This window comes from Capsicum annuum, chromosome 1 (genome assembly GCF_002878395.1).
Source record: "Capsicum annuum cultivar UCD-10X-F1 chromosome 1, UCD10Xv1.1, whole genome shotgun sequence".
NCBI lineage: Eukaryota > Viridiplantae > Streptophyta > Magnoliopsida > Solanales > Solanaceae > Capsicum > Capsicum annuum.
In genome coordinates this window covers 5,205,657-5,212,424 of record NC_061111.1, presented here as the reverse complement: position 1 = coordinate 5,212,424, position 6,768 = coordinate 5,205,657, and the positions used below count along the sequence as shown (strand labels likewise).

Here is a 6,768-nt window from a genome sequence, read left to right as displayed (position 1 = left end):
TCCATAAGTCGTAACTAAATCCTTACCGGAGAATATGTGATATTATCAAATTGATACGTCCAAGGGTTCTCTATAATCTGCGTCATATCCATGATCGATTATGTGCAGGATTACCTAGGGACTAGCAATTTGAGTGATATCTATAAGTCATATTGTATCCAAGGTCGGATGATGTGCAGGAACACCTAAAAGCTAGTGATTGGAGGGATATCTATAAGCCATCTCTTATCCAAGGTCGGATAATGTACAATATTACCTAAAAGCTAGCAATTCAAAGGATATCTATAAGTCGCCTCGTATCCAACATCAAATAATATGCAAGATTATCCAAAGATTGACAATTTAAGGGAAATTTATAAATCGATCATTGGCTATAACCGGAGAGGTTATCATTCCACATACTACAAGTGATATAGGTAACCAAAAGGGTTGCCACACCATCACAAGATTACACGGTTGTAGGGAACGCTCCGCATAAAGTGTCATCGGTGTCCAAAAGGGCCACCCCACTTTGAAGACATATTCGCTCGACAAATGAGCTAATTATGCAACAACCAAGAAGGTTGTTATGTCTGTTATTGCGAGTTATTTCTTGCCAAAAAGGTACAAAAAAGGATGACTTTACTTTTAGACGACATCTTACGTGGAGATATGATAAAAAACTATATGCCTCTTTCGTGAATTATGTTTAGCACTAACAATTTTGCTTAAAGCATTGTCAAGAGTATCCAAGAGGATGAAAATATCAAATCAAAATCACAGGTGCGGACGACTTTAGATAGGACGTAACACAATGTGGAACTCTTTCTTAGCAGCAAAATGGGACATAGTCTAAAGAGGGACGTCAAACTCTTTGGACGCGAGCTAAAGGATGATCACCACCACCATCCAACCACACCCCTGTTAGAAGGCATGTGAGAATTCTGGGATATTCTATTTTTAGCTTCACCGTTGGGATATTCCTAAACCCATACCGAGGGTAAGCTTCGTTTTCTTTCAAATCTTAGTGACAACACACCTAGAGTTTTGGAAATTATGTCCAGGTAAATTCTTGCCTATGGATGTGAAGGATCCCACATTCATGTTTAAGAGGTTACAAGCCTCTTTTCCATAACTCTATCCTTAACTTGTCACTCATCCCGAGCCAAAGATCGTCTGAAATAGAAGACTATCTTTTCTACCGACCGAGTCGAACTACAAGCAGTCTGATTCCCTAAAGTATCGGGGATATGTAGGTTGGGCTCTACGTAGAAAAATCGACTACATTCCAACATCCTCCCAAATTTCTTTATTCCCCAGCTTCTCGGTTTATCAAAAGCTCTAAAACCGCGATAGTTGGTGAATTTTCTTGAAAATCATGCTTAAAATCAAGCTTTGTGAACTTCAAGTGACCTGAATTCTCATGAAACCTGAGATATGTAGGAAACCTGATACCGAGGTTCGTCCATAATTTCATGAAACTCGTGCGAAGATTAACCTCTTTCGAATTTGAATTGGTGTTTGGACAAAATTAGGAATATCAACATCCCTTTGCCCAGGGTTACTTGCATCCACCCTACCCAAAGGGAGGGGCAGTTGTTGACACCTAATTTTTGCCCTCTGCAATAATATTAAATTTTGAGTTTCTTCAATTTTAAAATAAAATCACAACAATTATTTTGTTCAAATAAATACTGGTTTAAATTACTTATTCAATTCGATTTTATCATTTAATTAATGGTTATACATTTTTTGAATTTTTATATATACGAGAGTGTATAAATTTTGTTATTTAAATGAACATTTTATCAAAATTAGATTTATATTAATTGAACTAGAAAATTAATTCAAATGGATAAAATCTTTGTTTTAAATAAGATTTGCTCTCAAAATATTTTATTGGGAGGAATATTTTTTGGATTTTTATCAAATTAAGAAACTCGAGGTTAATTTGTTACTTGATTTGTGTCAGATTGCGATTCAATTTAGCGAACAAATTAAATATGACGTTAGTTGAAATGAAATTGGACCAATTGTGATGCAATTGAACAATAAACATTCGATTTGGTTGTAATTTAAATTGTAATTCAGTCTTAATCCCAAAAGTTACCATTTCTTAATTGAGATTATTTTAATCCGATTAAATTTAATTATGATTATTCTAATCTAATTAAATTTAATTAGGGTTATTTAATAACCCAATTAGATTTAATTGGGGTTATTAAATAACCCCCAAATCCAACCCAACCCATCACCAGCCAGCCCAAAACAAAACAACACCAATCCCCAGGCCCAAAGAATGGCCGACCCGGCTCAACTCCCTTATTTCTCCCCCCTTTCTCCTCCAAAGCAGCAAAGCTACACATAAACAAGAAAAATTCTCAACCATCCTAACAACTCAAAACCACCAACTTCAATGACCATGTTCCATCCAAAATCCATCCAAATCGACTCGACCTGTCATCCTCAACCCAAAAATTGGCGAAAACCAGCTTCCCAAAGTCGAACCACCTAGATGGTGTGTGTTGGTTACAAAAATTCAAGAAAAACTTCTAGAAATAGGTGAGCTGGCTCACCCCAACAGTCGAATCTCGTGAATCTCGGGTACCATAGTACGAATTGGTACATAGATGGAAAATTTTCATATGCTTATAAAGATTATTTCCTTTCCACCAATTTCTATTAGCCATTTTTTGAAATTTCGATCAAGAAAATGAAAATAGAGGTACAGTTTTTTATGATCCTGATATTTTGAATTTCAAAAATGAACCCTCAATCATCTTCTATAACTAGCTCTCTTTAGAGTAGGAAAAGGGGATTTTCTTTTCTTTCCCTTCTGGGTTCGAAAGTCTTGGGTGAAAAAACTTAGGGGAAATTCGGGAGTTGAAAATTAGGGTTGAAAATTCTGGATTTTGAAATTTTTGGATTCTAAAAGAGGGGAAAGAAAATTTTGAGATAAAAATAGTTCCCTTATTGAAAACTTTCTTTTTCCTTTTTCTTTTTTAAGGTTGGTCGGTTAGTCGGAGGACGTTCCTGAGTTGGTAATGCTAATTTCCAATGGAGGTGCATCTCGATGTAAGCTCGTTATCCCATTTTGCTGCCCAAAAAATGGTCAGTGGTCGATTCTTTCCTTTACTATTATGTTGTAATGATTGTAGCAGTAGTAGCTTTGGTTAATGTCTTGAGGCTGGGATGTTCACTGTAGATTGGCGTTGGCAAGCCATAGGTTTTTTTATGTTGAATCTGTTGATGTTTCGGGTTCATCATTATGTTTAGTCCATGCTGGCTTGAGGTCATCAAACAATTTGAATTTCACCCGTTGGAAGTTGTTTCCTAACGTAGTTGTTATCTGCCTTTCATTATCTAGCTGTTTGATTTGACAAGTGAATTTGGTTCTTGATATACCGTGCCTTCGATATTATGGTCCATGAAACTATATCTCAGTTTGCTTTTTATGCACTGATGTGTGCCACCTTGGATTCGTTGAGTGCTGTTCAATTGTTAGATATGCGAAAAATCCAAGTTCTTCTATGATTATAATCTAATTGACTAACTAGCCATGTTAAAACTAGACTTAGGATATCTTTATAGACTAGAGGCTTTGAATTCCAAATTGCTGCTATCATTGTCTTTAGTTTTCTTGTTCTGTGACTCATTTCTATGGAAGATCTAGGTTCAACTGCGGCTTTGTATAACTCTCTTCTATTGGTGCATTTTACCTCAAGTAGAACTTTTTGTGTTAGAAATTTTACGACTCAAATAAAAGGACCATTCGGAGAGAATCCTGTTTAGTACCATGTTAGAATATGTATGTTATTTGTTGGAATTTGGGTTCTAAAACAGTAGTATTCAGCCTTCTCTATGCCTATTAAGAAAATTTTTTGTTACCTATACTTATAATTCACCTAGAGCCATTTAGTGGACTATTCTTGAAAGATCTGTCAACATTTAGTTGTGCAGATTATTTTAAAGATCAATTTCCCTTTTCTAGTTTGAGTCAGGGGTTAATCAGAAACAACCTCTCTATCTCACATGTGAGATAGTGGCATGGATTGTGTATGCTTAACCTCCCAGACACCACTTGGTGGCAATATATGGGGTATGTTTTGGTGGTTGTCTAAACCTTCATTACCGGTCCTTGTGGCCTCTATATTTCTTTCTTATATATGAGTTTGATTCATGTTTCTTTGTTGTCCGAATAATTCATTTTTGTGAACATGTATTAATTCCTTCATCTTTTTATTTGTATGAATCCATTTTTGAGTCCTCCATGGACTCTTTCCCTTCCGCATATTCATCATGGGATCTTGAGGCCCATAATCTCTATCGAGTCAACTCCGAGACCAAGTCTAAAAGTCGAGCATGAGGCATACCAAGGCAAGAAGATGGAAGAAGAAAAAATGGATCCAAAGGCACCCTTATTGAAGTAACTAAGAGACTCGAAGAGTCTTATTTTGCTTTATTTATTTATTTATTTATTGTTGCTTTATTTATTTTCAATTATTTATTTATGTGTTTGTTAATTTAGTCATTCATTTGGGCCTTGAAGCTAAAGTTGTATCTAATACAGGCGAAGTGAAAACTCGAGCCAAAAAGGGCTTGAAAATATAGAATTAGGACAGGTGGAAGACGGGCCGAAAGCCCAACATCTAGACTAGGACAGGTTGACAGTTTGGGCTTAAAGCCTAAATCACTACTTCTCCCCTTTTCCCTCTTCCTTTTTCTTACTTTTTTTTACGTGCTTCTTGCGAACCTAGTTAAATCCCTAACTAAGACGCTAAAAATTGATTTTGAAAAATCTTTTCCCTAACCAATCTTTTCTCCAATAAATCAATTTTCAAACAGTCCAGATAACCGCAAGTTAGCGGACGTTTTAGGTGCCTAACACCTTCCTAAAACGTTAATAGGAACCGCTTATCTAGAATCTCTAACTTAAACGATTTTACTATTTTGAATCGTCTAAGTATATTACAAAGGTTTCTTAATTCCTTTTCAAAATTAGGTGGCGACTCTTCTCAAAAAGTCAAAATTTCCGCAAAACAAGAGTGGGAATGACATTCTAGGGGAAGGGAGTGCTAGCCTCGACTTAGGCCCTTGACTAATTTTTTCATTTGATCCCGGTACCCTCTTGGAATGTGGAAATATCTACATTCCCCACTTAATGCTTGGTCAAGACGACAAGAAATGTTTGGTTGTGGGTGCTAATGAAGGAAGACAAAGTTCTTCCTTATCTCTTTTTGTGGATGATGACCGCTTCCTTTGTGTCTTTTTTACTAAGCTTTTTATGTTCAACACAAAGGACCCGTGGATATTCTCTAAGTTTGTCCCCTCTCCCCCCCACCTGACATGGAATGTGATGTGTGTATTTTTCTAACCCTAACCCTACATATCTTGAGGATGTGTGCTTGTTGTCTTTTCTTGATTTTGCGAGGTACGGATTCGAGGTCGAATCCTTTTCAAGAAGGGAGGATGATACAAGTACGACCACGAGGATGGACGTGAATGAGTGCGTAATGAATCCGTCCAAGGAAGTACACAAGTGAAGTGTAAAAGAGGGCCTAGACACACCAAAATCAGCCCATTTTTTGCACTTGATTGGCACCTCACCCTTGAGGGGTATTATGGACATTTCATATTATTTTTGTAATATTTATAAATAGAACCTTTTAGGGTTTCATTCATGAGAATTTGATGATAATGAATGTTGTATAACATTGAAAGATAAGTCCTCTCTCCTTGAGGAACAAATCCAAAACTTGTAACTAAGGTGATACTAGGGTGAAATCACTAGTGTTGAATTCTTGCTTATAACGTTGGGTGCTAAAGGAGGTTGAGGTTTCTCTTGTGCTCATCGAAGAGAGTAGGTGTTCCTATTATCATTGTATTAAGGGTCTAGGTGCTTGAATATACTTACGTTCTTAGTTCATGAGATAGTGTATGTCACTCTATCTATCCTTTCTATTCTTGCAATCTTGTAATGTTTGTATCTCGTATCGTACCCATTTATGTTGTTGTTATTCTCATTGTTAAGTTCATCTTGTTCTTCATATTCTTGTTGTTAATCATAGTCTGGGTTGGCTGATTTGGTGTTGGAAACACCCTTTTCTATCTCGTTATTGTGTAGTTGTAGCGAATTCGAGAGAGGTCTCCATTTAGTCCACGGTTTATTGTGATTTGTGGACTGTTTGGTGTGTGTTTCGTGTTTCCATTTTCATTCTCGTATCAACATGTATAGATTTGGTACATTCATGAGCATTATATCGCCAACTTATTTGATTCCAGATGAAATATAATCTTACGATTGTTCTGCCTAACTAACGGTTAAGCTATTTTGTAACTAGTTGTCAATTAGGGGACTAGTATAGCACTTGATAGCTAGGAATCTAATGTATTAGTTAAAAAAATTTTCTTAGTTGAAACAAGGCAGCTAACGATGGTTAATGCGTGACTTATGGTGAGGTCGGGTCTAGCATAGGTGAAGATTAGTTGGTATTGATGACTAAGTTCGTGATGTTGATTATTCAATAAATGAGAAGTCGTGTGTTAATGAGACTAGATAAAAATAGATGTTGGTAATAAGATGTGACTAGTTAATAACTATGAATAGTTGCTAAATGGTTAACTAATGAATAGTTAAGCAAGGATTAGTTGGTAAATGATGGTTAGTTAATGAATGGTGTCTGTTAATAAAAGATGGTTAGGTGACATATGGTAATGTGTTCTCTAGTAATGATTAACGAATATATGATGATTAGTTCATAATTTGGAATAATGGATAAATGGCTATTA

The 6,768-nt window shown here is 36.0% G+C and overlaps 1 long non-coding RNA gene across 1 annotated transcript; it reads left to right on the top strand.

Annotated features, from left to right (window-relative positions):
* Positions 1–2,330: 2,330 nt before the first annotated feature.
* Positions 2,331–5,962, top strand: LOC124899720. The gene is made up of 2 exons (XR_007057189.1): positions 2,331–2,704; positions 2,987–5,962. It is a non-coding gene; the product is annotated as an uncharacterized LOC124899720 (long non-coding RNA).
* The last annotated feature ends 806 nt before the right edge of the window (positions 5,963–6,768 follow it).